The sequence below is a fragment of the Miscanthus floridulus genome, unplaced genomic scaffold (assembly GCF_019320115.1).
Source record: "Miscanthus floridulus cultivar M001 unplaced genomic scaffold, ASM1932011v1 os_2044_2_3, whole genome shotgun sequence".
NCBI classification, from domain to species: Eukaryota; Viridiplantae; Streptophyta; class Magnoliopsida; order Poales; family Poaceae; genus Miscanthus; species Miscanthus floridulus.
The window spans coordinates 35,218-48,710 of record NW_027098065.1 but is presented as its reverse complement, the minus strand read 5'-3'; positions in this window follow the sequence as shown (position 1 = coordinate 48,710).

Here is a 13,493-nt window from a genome sequence, read left to right as displayed (position 1 = left end):
AAGAAGGACATAGTTGTGTTATTGTAAACTTGGGCCTCTTCAGGCAAGCTTGTAATAACGTAACTATATATCATCATAAGCTTGTTTTCTTTGTATAAAACGTATTTAAGCTTGAAAGCTCATGTTGGTGTAACTAAGTGAGAACATGTTAACGTTCTATTTAGTTGTACCATTTTGCTCGACACGTCATCCCGAAAAGTTTGTGTGGCCCTAGTTTGCCATGTGGTCGGAGTGTGAGGTGCGTGACTTGTACACACATAGACGCGGACAAGTCAAACCAAGGGGGACCTGCCGATCACCCATAACATAGAGAGCGGATCCCATGCACATGTTGGGAGGAACTAGAGACAGGGCCTGCTCTGAAAACTGTAGAAGGAATGGTGGTCAGCTTTTACTGGCTAAGTTAGAATAACCATAAAATTCGAAGTGACACATTAGAGTGGTCGGAGGAATCATAATAGCTTTATTGAAGTAAATCGAAAGTACAAGAGGAGTACATATCTCAGTAGTTAAGCATAGAAACGTCTAAGCTTGTCGATGTGCCACGAGTTTGGTACGTCCGTACCGTCCAGGTGAGCTAACCTGTAAGACGTTGGTCGTGTGACTTCCTTGATGATGAAGGGCCCCTCCCATGGCGTTGTGAGTTTATGGACACTAGCCTGGTTCGTCTTCCACTTCAGGACCAGGTCCCCGACCATAAAGAACCACTCTTGAATGTTCTTATTGTAGTACCTATGCAAAATAGCAAGGTATTTGGCCGTACGTATACAAGAGTCGAGCCGCTTCTCTTCTGCGCTATTCACTTCTAGCTCCCATACTTCATTGACCTTGCCTTCATCGAAGTTCTCTATCCATGCTGATCTGAAAGCTATATCTGCTGGGAGGACTGCCTTAGCGCCGTAAACCATAAAGTATGGTGAGACGTCGGTGTTACGACTAGGCTGAGTTCTGAGGCCCCAGACCACGGCTGGTAACTCTTTGAGCCATCTTCCGGGAGCTTTGTCATTTTCTCTATACATCCTCTTCTTCAATGCGTCCAAGATCATGCCTTTGACCACTCAACTTGTCCATTAGCTCTAGGGTGCGCCACCGAGACGTATTTTACTACTATGCTCCTTTCATCGCAGAAGTCCCAAAAAGCGTTCCTGGTGAACTGAGTACCCAGATCAGTGATGATGCTGTTGGGTATGCCGAAATGGTGGATGACCTGGTCGAGGAACGTGACAGCCTTTTCTGAGGATGCCTGTACCAAAGGCATGTATTCTATCCACTTAGAAAATTTATCGATCAGCACAAAGACGCATGTAAATTTCCCTAGAGCCAGTTTGAAGGGCCTGATCATATCTAGTCCCCAGCATGCGAAGGGCCAAGAGGATGGTATTGTCTAGATCTCATGTGCTGGTACGTGGATTCTTTTGACGAAGAATTGACAACCCTCACAGTGGCGGACTAGCTTCTTTGCGTAGGCTACTACTGACGGCCAATAGAACCTTGCTCGGAAAGCCTTACCGACCAGCGTTCTTGAGGCCGCGTGGTTGCCGCAGGAGCCAGAGTGGATTTGGTCCAGGAGATGTTCGCCATCCTCCTGGGTTATACACTTCATCAAGATTTCCTCCTTTGCGTTCTTGCGCCATAACTTGCCATCGATGAGCAGGTACTACTTACTGTGACGCATTAGGCGCTCGTTTTCTGTCCAATCAGTGTAGCCGCTGCCATCTGTTAGGTACTTGATGAAAGGTATTCTTCAGTCGGACTTATGAGTGGTCGGAGGCGGCTCGGTGGTGCTCGACGCTGGAACCATAGCCACCAATTACTAGTCTAGGGGCCTTGTCGACCGTGGAATCTTCCTCTTCGATGGAAGGCGTGAGCAGGTCTTGGACGAATACGCCATGTGGGATTTTGGCTCAAGATGATCCTAACTTTGACAACGCATCTGCTACTTGATTTTTGTCCTGGACCACGTGTATGTACTCGATGCCATAGAACCTGCCTTCCAGCTTTCTGATCGATTTACAGTATGCATCCATCTTTTCACTAGTCGTGTCCCAGTCCTTGTTGAGTTGGTTGATGACCAGAGCTGAGTCTCCGTAGACATAGAGACATTTAACGCCGAGCTCAACCGCAATGCGCAAACCATGTAGGCATGCTTCGTATTCGGTGACATTATTAGATGCTGGGAAATAAATCATTAGGACGTACCGGAGCTGCTCCTTGGATGGTGACACGAAAAGGACTCCTGCTCCCGCACCGTCAATGTTGAGAGAGCCATCGAAGTACATCATCCAATACTCATTGGATCCCAGAGAGGCAGGCGTGCTTAAGTCTGTCCACTCAATGATAAAATCGACGAGTGCCTGAGACTTGATTGTAGTACGACTTGCAAATTCCAAGGAGAAGGGGCATAGCTCCATTGCCCATTTGACGATGCACCCGTTCGCATCCTTATTGCTAATGATATCTCGCAGAGGGTACTCAGTCATGACCACCACACGATATCCGTCGAAGTAGTGTTTCAACTTTCGAGATGTTATCAGTATGGCGTAGATCAACTTCTGAATCTATGGGTACCTGGTCTTGGACTCATTGAGTACCTCACTGATGAAATAGATTGGTCGCTGTACCTTGTAGACGTGGCCGGGCTCGTCGTGCTCGACCACCATGGCCGTGGAGACCACTCGATTAGTAGCCGCAATGTAAAGCAGGAGTGTTTCATCTTCTCTTGGAGCAGTGAGGACCGGAGGTGATGTAAGGTATTGTTTCAGCTGTGTGAAGGCAGCGTCTGTTTCCTCTGACCACTCAAACTTTTCGGATGCTTTGAGTAGTTTAAAGAACGGTAATCCTTTTTTGCCTAATCTTGATATGAAACGGCTGAGGGTGGCCATGCATCTGGTAAGCTTCTGAACATCCTTCACCTTTTTGGGTGGCTTCATGTCCAAGACAGCTTTGACTTTCTCCGGGTTAGGGCGTATGCCGTCGTGACTGACGACGTTGCCAAGTAGTATGCCAGAAGGAACACCAAAGATGCACTTCTTTGGGTTTAATTTCCACTGAAATGTGTTAAGGGCTGCAAAGGTGTGTTCTAGGTTGTCAACAAGGGTATGTGCTTCCTTGGTTTTGACAACTATATCATCAACATAAGCCTCGACGAGGTCGTCTTTTATCTTGTCTTTGAGGCAAGCTTGTATAGCGCGTTGGTAGGTAGCCCCGGCATTCTTGAGCCCGAACGACATGGTCGTGTAGCAGTAGGCGCCAAAAGGCATGATAAAAGATGTCTTGATCTGGTCATCCTTTTTTAGAGCGATCTGGTGATAACCAGAGTAGCAATCGAGAAAGGAAAGGAGCTCGCAACGGGCGGTTGAATGTACGACCTCGTCTATGCGAGGTAAGCCGAAGGGGTCCTTAGGGCAGTGTTTGTTGAGATCAGTGTAATCAACGCACATTCTCCATTTATTATTCTTTTTGCGTACAAGAACTGGGTTGGCTAACCATTCCAGATGATACACTTCTTTGATAAATCCGGCTGCCAAAGCCGTGTAACTTCTACCCTAATCGCCTCCTTTTTGTCGCGAGCGAACTGTCATAGCTTTTGCTTGATAGGTTTGGCCTTGCCGTTGACATTCAAGGAGTGCTCGATCAAGTTCCGAGGTACACCGGGCATGTTAGCAGGTTTCCATGCGAACACATCCACGTTGCTCCTCAGGAACCTGACGAGTGCGTCTTCCTATTTGGGATCCAGGTTGGCCCTGATAAGGGCCGTTCTGCTGGGATCATCGTCGACCAGCTGGATCACCTTGTGCTCCTTGGACTTGATGTTCTTGCATGGAGCCTCGAGCTCTAGGATCTCCAGGTGGTCGGCCGAGGTCTTCTTGGCGTCGAGCATGGTCTCAGCCATGCGAATAGAGAGGTCATGAGCCTTTGCAATTTTGAAACTGTCATCCTCGCAGGTATAAGCTGCGTACATGTTGCCTCGGAGGGTTAGAACTCCTTTCTCGATAGGCATCTTGAGTACCAGATACCTGTAATGAGGTATGGCCATGAACTTGGTGAGCGACGGTCGACCAAGAATAGCATGGTAGGTGCCATCGAAGTCAGCGACCACAAAGTTGACATAGTCGGTGCGGAAGTGGTGTAGGGTCCCAAACTGCACAGGTAGCGTGATCTGCCCGAGAGGTGTAGAACTTTGTCCGGGGAGAACACCCTAGAACTGTGCCTCATATGGCTTGAGGTCCGCCTGAGCTATCTTCAGGGCGGGCAGACTATTCTTGAACAATATATCGATGGAGCTGCTGCCGTCGATCAGTACTCTGTCAAACTAAACCTTGTTAATACAAGGATCGAGGACCAGGGGAAAACGTCCTGGCTCAGGTATTGCGGCCCATTGGTCCTTTTTGCTGAAGGAGATTTCACGATGGGACCACGGAGGGAGCCGCAGATCGGTGAGGAGGTTGTTGGTGTTGGCCACGTTCAAGCAAGCGCGGGCGAGCAGCTTGCGTTCTCGTTTGGTCTTGATGGACACTTTGCCTCCGATGATGGTGTGCACGCGATCGGTTGGCTGGACGTACTTGTGACGAGGGTCTGCATCGTCGTCGTCGTTATCCTCGTTGCGCTGTTCCCCTGCGTCGTTAGGCTTGTCGGATGTATCCGGAGCCTATTGACGTGTGTAGATAGACTTGAGAACGTGGCAATTCTCCATTGTATGGTTTGACTTAGGATGGAGCTGGCAGGGCCCTTTCAATGCTTTGGCGTAGTCATCTTCGTAATTACGACGTCCGCCACCCTTTTTAACGGTGTTGACCTCACCGTCGTCTTCCTGAGCACGCTTGCTCCTGTAATCATCACGGCGGTTACGCCGCTGATTACGTTGGTCGCGGTGGTCGCAGGAGTCGTTGCGCTGGTTGCGGCGGTCAAAATTGTCGTTCCGACCATGGTTGCCGTGGTAGTCGTCGCGGTGTGGGGGGTGGTCGGAGCGTGGAACCCTTGCTGCTTCTTCAATAATTATCTTTTTAGCGTCGTCGGTGTCTGCATATTTCTTAGCGGTGGCCAGGAGCGCTGTAACCGATTCGGGCCTCTTGCACAGGAGCTTGTCCCTTAGGGCGTCATGGAAGCGGAGGCCAGTGATGAAAGCCTCAATTGCCTCGTTGTCGGAGATTGATGGGACCTTGATGCGCATCTCTGAGAAACACCGAACGTACTCGCACAGCGGCTCATCTTTCCGATCTCGAATCCGTTGCAGATCGTATTTGTTTCCCGGTTGCTCGCAAGTTGCAATGAAATTGTCAATGAAAGCCTGCTTGAGCTCTTGCCAAGAATCAAAGTAGTTCGCCGGCAAGCTGACCAGCCATTGGTGACCTGCGTGGCCAACAGCGACTGGGAAGTAGTTAGACATGACGTGCCCATCAGCCATGGCTCATCTGCATGCAGTTTCGTAGAGCATGACCCATAATTCGGGGTTCTCCTTGCCGTCGTACTTCTGAAGTTTCTCGAGCTTGAAGTTCTTGGGCCATATGACTTGGCAAAGGTGCGGAGTAAACTGCTTCAGACCCGGTGGGCCATGGGCAGTGTCATAGTCCATACGGCGATAACTTTCGTGGGATGCTCGGTCGTTGGCTCTCTGGTTGATGCGATCACGCAAATCGCGTTCCCTGAGGTAGCGGCGGAGATCGTTATTGCCATCACGGTGATCCCGGTTGCCATCCTAATTAACCCTACGACTGTGGTGATTATTGTGGTTATCTCGGCGGTTGTCATCCCGAACATCGCGGTGGTTGTCCTCCCGACGGCAGTTGTCGTCCCGACCACCATCATGACCACCGTTTCCGCCTTGACGGTTGTCTGATGGGTCGTTGTTGCGCGAGCCACGTTGGTTGAGTGGCTGTGAGCGACTTGAGTATTGGCGGCTATGGCTTGACTCGACTAAAACGGATGGAGCCCGGGCTTGATTCACCATCTCTGCGGTCTGAGCCATAGCAGCCGTCAGATAAGCTTGTATATCATCGTGAACTGCCTAGATTTCCGGGGTGTTTGGTAGCCATTGCATTGTCGCCATGGCGATGGCTACATTGGCGCTTGGGGTCCTGAAGACCTATTTGTCCCCCACCCTATCGAAAGCATTGTTGAGGTCGCGTGGTTGGACCCTTATGCGCCGTGCCTCCTCTTCTGCTTCAGCTTCGATTTGCCGGCGATTAAACCGGTCAATATTGCGTGCCTTGCGTGCAATCCTTTCTTGTTCTGTTTCACCAACTGCTGGCGATTCGTCATTGCTGACAACGTTGATCAAACCCCCTCGCCTTGGTGGGAAAGACGGGAATTGTAGGAAACCCAGGGCGTGGTCTGGGATATCCAGATCGTATTCGATGCCTTCATCGTCGTGATGCTGGAGCTCGATGTGCACGGAGGCAATAGATGCGATGCCAGACGAGGAGCTAGAGTCACCCTCTTGGACCGTATGGACGGATCCTTCTTGATAATCCTCAATCCAGATCATGTTGACGAAGTTGCTTGGCCTCGGACGAGGCTGATGTACAAAACCCAGATCCGAGCAGTGTCGTATGTTATACGCGTAGTTGGAGGCAGCGTTGCATAGGCCATAGGGCTGGACCTGGTAGTTCTCCGTCAAGGCTTTGTACTCGGAGAGCCAGAGACCCATCACGGAGGCTGGCCGGCGACGAGCGGTGCGCCCTTTAGGAGTAGATATGACCACGAGATCTGTACCAAGTCGTGCAGGATGACTGGCCCAAGCTGGTCGGGAAGATCTATTGTGGGGTGTGGTTACCTACTCATTAGGTTGACTTTGAATCATACTTACCAGAGCTAGGGTTTCAGCGAGTTTGGTGTCGACCCGATCGATGGAGTCAAGCAGGTCGGTGTTGTCGATCTGCTTCCCTTTGTAGCGAGGAAGCGGATGACAGGTTGTCGGCATGGCTAAAGGTGATGTGGGCATGGTCGGAGCCAGATGTACCATGGTCGGAGCCAGATCCATCATGGTCGGAGTCATATTCGTCGTGGTCGGAGCCGTATCCATCGTGGTCGAAGCCATAGCCGATGTAGGTGAGGCAATGGTCGGTGCAAACTGAATCCACGCCTCCTCCGTGGTCATGGCGATGAAGTCATCGGAGCCGGTGGTCTAGGTGATCTGGCCAACGGTGAACGTGAGGCCGTTCGGCGTAGCCATGGAGCCGGAGATGATGACCATCCTGTTTGCTTGGAGAGCAGTACGCACACCCCTACCTGGCGCGCCACTGTCAACGAAATATAGTCGGCAGTCTACCTAGGGGTATGCCCAAGGTAGTAGATTGTCAGCAGACAGATGTGCAAGCCTCAAACAAGATGGTGACGCAAGACAGACACAAGGTTTTATCCAGGTTCGGCCACCAAGAAGGCGTAATACCTACGTCCTACGTCTGATTGTATTGCTGTATGTCAATGAGAGATGTTTTTTAGAGGGGTCCCCTGCCCACCTTATATAGTCCGAGGGGCAGGGTTATAGATCTGGAAACTAATCCTAGCCAGTTACAATTGCCATATGTGGCCGGATAAGGATTCCTATTCTAACCGACCAGGATCTTGCTTGATCGCCAAATCTGCCTTGACTCCTTGCGCGGGACTCCGATCAGGTTGGCCGGGCCGCGCGTCATCTTTTGGTGGACCGGACCCACTGATCCGAGCCGGCCCAAGCCTAGCCATAAGGGTATAGGGGTTAATACCCCCACACCTTGCTTGCACGATGATCCATCAAAGAACAATGTCCAAGATATCAGTTCTACATAGCCAATACTTGGTTTATGATGATGAGTAATAAAATCGGCTATTACTTGCCCCTTGACTGCTTTAGCCGATTCATACCTCAAATTAAATTCCAATAATGCAAGAATCCACTTTCCCATTCTCCCATTTAATATTGGCATTGACAACATGTGCTTGATCACATCAGCCTTAGAAATAACTATACACTTAGTTGATAACAAGTAATGTCGCAACTTAGTGCAAGAGAAATATAAGCATAAGTCCCTTAAGAATATCTTGTTTCTGGATCCAAAAGCCTTCTACTTAAATAGAAAACAACTCGTTCTTTTCCTGCAAACTCTTGTATTAAGGCCGATCCAATTGTTTGGCTATCGACCGACATGTACAACTTAAAAGGTTTATCTTACTGAGGAGGGACTAGCACATGTGGACATTTCATATTTTTTTTATCTCCTCAAACGCCTTTTGTTGTATGTCACCCCATTTAAATTCTTGATCATTTTTCAACTTCAACAAAGGAGAAAATGGCAAAACCCTTTCTGATAAATTTGAAGTAAACCATCTGATAAAATTAATCTTACCAAGCAAAGATTGTAACTCTATTTTAGTAGTCGGGGGTACTGCCTCATCAATTGCTTTCATACTTTTTTGACCAATTTCAATTCCTCTCTCGTGGACCATAAAACCCAAAAATTGTCTAGCTGATACTCCAAAGGCACACTTATTAGGATTCATCTTTAAACCATGTTTTCTTGTCCTCTCCAAAGTCTCCCACAAATCAACTAGATGTTCTTTGTACCCTTTAGATTTCACTACCACATCATCAATGTAGATTTCAACAATCCTGTCGATCAACATATGAAAAATATAATTCATTGCCCTCTGATAAGTTGCACCAGCATTGTTCAAACCAAAAGTCATCATAACCCATTCAAATAAGCCGATTGTGCTAGGGCACCTAAAAGTTGTTTTTGCTATATCTTCCTCGGCCATAAAAATTCGATTATATCCTGCATTGCCGTCCATAAAATTAATAACCTTATGCTCAGCTGCTGCATCTACCAATATATCGGCTATTAGCATCGGATACCCATCCATGGGTTTAGCCTTGTTCAGATCCCTAAAATCGATGCAAACTCTTAACTTCCCATTTTTCTTATACACGGGAACAACACTCGATATCCACTCTGCATAACGGCACGGTCGGATAAATTTTGCTTCTATTAATCTTTCAGTCTTTTTTTATATCATCAAGAACATTTGGGTTAAATCTCCTCGGAGCTTGTTTAAATGGCTGATATCCAGGTTTGATTAGCAACCGATGTTCAACAATTGGTCGATCTAAACCAGACATCTCATAATATTTCCAAGAAAAATAATCTTTAAATTCCCTTAACAAATCTATCAACTCTCGTTTATACTCAGGATCCAACTTAGCACTTTCATACATTGGCCTAGGCCTATCTCTAGAACCAATATATATCTCATGTAATTCATCGGCCGATGTAAAGCCATGTCCTAGTTTACCATCTGTACCATCTATTGGATTATCCATTAAAATAAACTCTCAGAGTCGACTGCTTGGATCGGCAGTTGGCTTTCATCATTGATTTTAATGAAGCCTCCTTCCCATCGCTTGCCAGAAAAACACTCAAAATCTTCTAGTTCCCAATACATTGGATCAGTTGTTGCTATACTCATAGAATCATCAGCATGAACCAGCTCAACATCATCTCTGTGCCATTGAATCAAGCATTGATGCATGGTCGATGGTACACAACAATTTGCATGAATCCAATCACGACCAAGGAGTAAACTGTATGAACCCTTTCCATCAATGACAAAGAATGTAGTGAGCAAAATCTTACTTCCAATTGTCAATTCAACGTTTATTGCCCCCCTAGTCATGGACGCATTACCCCTAAAATCCTTAAGCATCATGTCAGTCTCAATCAAATCTTCTAGTCCCTTACCAAGCTTGCGAAAAGTAGTATAAGGCATAAGATTAACAGAAGCATCTCCATCTACCAACATCTTGCTCATTGGCTTCCCATCAACAAAATCTTTCACATATAAAGCCTTCAAGTGCTGATGCTTGACTAGCTTGTCAAATATAGCTTGCTGTATCACTGTCAATTTGGCAACCATCTCCTCATATTCTGATTCATCAAAATCTGAATAGACTTCTTGATCTGCTGGAGCTCTAAATTCTAACGGCAAAAGAAAAGTCATTTGAATATTAGCCGATGGTTGACCTTTATCGGCTATTTGTTTAGCACGCCATACTTTAGGTTTACCAGATTTCTGAGCCTATTCTAGCCCTCTATTCCTTAGGTGTTGTACCCTTCTTTTTTGACTTTTTGTTAAACCTCCTGGACACCATTGCCCTTCCTACCAAACATACTCTTCCTCATCACCTTCTTCTTCATAATTAGCCCAATTTTGATCAACAACTCGCTTCACAAGCCGATCATGAACACTTCTATTTTTTAAGCGCCGATCCATATTATCATGATGATACTTAATTCGAGCATGGATAGACCGGCGGTTGGCTTGAGGTTGCCTAAACCCTCAATATTGTTCACTACACTCTGAGCAATTATTTCTAGTAGGCAATTTCAAACATTCATTCCAACAATGTCTAAAAAAGGACAATTCAAATATAATTCAGCTTGTTCTCTTTCATACCTCTCTTCTTCTTGTTGACACTGATATTCCTTCTCTTCCAACCAACGTTGATAATCCATTTCTTTCTGCCGTTGCCATTTATTCAACAAGATACGAGATGTAACACACGGCCTCATTGCCCCATTTCTTGACATCTCTCCCTGCTCATGTCGGCTCTTCTGTTGGTCACGACGCCTTTTAACTTTTCTATATTTATCAGCCGACATTTGCATCTCTGGATCAACTGTTCTAGTTTCTTTTGCCCTAGTTGATGTTAGAACTTTAGTTTTTCCTTTGAGCAACTTAGTATCAACCATATTTTGATCTTTTGGGAAAGAATTATCATCAACTTTCATCTTCCGAGGTGTATCAAATTTAAGCTTCCCTTGCTGAATAGCCCTCTGTATATGTTGCCAAAAAATTCTGCACTCATTAGTAGAATGAGAAGTAGTGTTATGAAATTTGTAGAACTTCTTATTCTTCAACTAATCAGAAGGTAATATAACATGATTGGCGGGCAATTTGATCTGTCATTTCTCAAGCAAGAAATCAAAGAGCTTGTCTAATTTTGTGATGTCAGAATAATAACTTTCTTCAACTCCTTTTCCCCAAGGATTTGGAACCATCACTATCTTCTTACCCTAATTCCATTCAGCTGCAACAATCTTCTCTTCTTCATCATCCTCACTATCATCATCAACTAAATATGGATTATAAGTTTTAGCAATTGTGGCATTCTTATGGAATCAGGTAACTGTGCTCAAGTTCTAGAATTGGCTATTAAGTGCTGCCACCCATTGAGCCAACTGACCTAAATTGTCAAACTCTTGCCCAAACAGTTTTTCTCTCCATGTTGGCAACATTCCTTGAACAGCCAAAGCAGCTAGCTGATCATCAGTCAGATTAAATGAAAAGCACATATTTGTTGTTTCTCAGAACCTCTGAAGAAACTTAGCACCTGATTTATTAGTTTTTCCCTTATGGTCATCAAATATGTGATTTTCTTTTCTCCTGTCCCAGTATAGAAATATGTATGAAATTTCTTCTCTAGGTCAGTCCAATTAGTAATAGAATTAACTAGTAACAATGAAAACCTGGTGAAAGCTAGTCCTGACAGGGACAAAGAGAAGAAACACACTCGATGAGCTTCTTCAATGGATGCTTCACCCAACTGAGTAAGATACCGATTAACATATTCTATTGTACTTGCACTATCTTGACCAGTGAACTTAGCAAATTCTAAAAACCTATAGTTCGTAGGAAGAGCAACCAAATCATACCACTCTGGATATGGATGTTTGTACGAAAAGGTCTACCCTTTTGGTTTTAAACCGAACTGATTCTTCACCATTTTAGTTACTCTGAGCAACAACTCATCAGCATTTGAATTTGAACTTCTTTGCAATTGCTGACCCATCTGTGGATTAAAAACTTGGGTACCTTGATACCCTGGATTTGGAATCATATGAAGGGTATTATAATGTGTGCCATAATGATATTCTTGTGGAATCTCTATCTATTGAGTCCTTTGCTAATTTGCTGCTTGAAGTCTCTGATTGTAAATGTTGGGATCTGTATCTCTCCGAATTCTTTGAACTGATGATGCTATTTTTTGAGTCGATGGCAGTATTTGGCCTGATATACCAAAATTAACCATTTGATTCTGAACTTGCCCAGTTGGCTGTTGCACATGCTGCACTGATGATCCAGGATTATACTGTATTTGATTAGTAGTAGTACCCCAAACTTGCGCAGATGAGTTCTGAACTGCCTAAACATCATCATTGCTAGCTAGTGCTACTTCTTGATGGCTAGTACTAGCTTGATTAGTCCCCTGAGTTGATAGATATGGGATGTTGTAATAAGCCGGTCCAAACTGATCAATTAGATATCCATGAAACACCTCCTTCATGGTATTGTGGAATGTCCTCAAGAAAGCTATATTATGATTCAACATGGCATTATGAACAGATTTGTTGATAGCATCTACAAAGAAATGCATATCATCAGCTTCATCTGTATCTAACTTCCCATGTATCAAAACTCTTAGAAGTGGATATTTCTGAACAACTTTATTGTCATGTGTCTTGGTGTAGGACAACAAACACTTGTTCTAAAACTTCTCTATAGCTTTACTAATGACATCTTTATCCTCATCAAGTAAGTCTTCATAAGGCACCATAAGAATGTCCTTGATGTTGTGAGCTGCCATGACGATTGTGGTCCCACTGGGCATTCCAAAACATATGTCGACGCAAAATTGTGGCGATGCGCCTGACACACTGCAAGCCGTATGATCTGAGTGGAGTCAACCTGGAGATCTATTTGGCTTCAACACAGGACCAGTCGATCCTGAAAATCTCGAAAGTGTGCCAATCAATTTGATCTACAATTGATAAGGTGAGAAAGTTTTATCAGTAATTTAGGGTGGAACATGCCGGTGTTACCCAGACAGTTCCAAGTATGCTGCTTCGAGAGCAGCTAAACAGGGGAATCGACTAGATAGCCGATACGAAGAGAAATCGACTATTAAGGACTGTGGTGCTTGTGGGTCATGATTGATTTATGATAATGAACACAATACATCTAGATATAAGTAACATCATCAGCTAAATGAATATAACTAGTGTAAAGCATTGAGCTAATAAGTTTAACAAGAAAAGATATAACATGAGAACAAATCGACTGTCTAGTACAAATGAATCTACAAATACTCTGAATCTAATCTGTTACCATCAATAGTGAGGTTCGATCGGATCTATATAGCTATGATAATGATAACAAACTAAAGCCAAAGAATCCATAAAACCATCTGTATATTGATAGGTTCATGAAAAACATGCTATATGTGTGAAGGCAAAGGCAAATCGGCTAAAATAGCCAATGCATGCATAGCAAACAAACAGAGTACATATCTCGATCATGAACAAAGCCACTAATCGATGATCTCCAATCCAAAGTCTTACCAGTGAGGTTCGACCAGGTCGATGCAGCTATGGTGGTGTCATTAGATTAGATATCATTAACTAATGAGTTTATTCAAGATTGAAACATGACTTCGAATGCATACTATGTTTGATTGG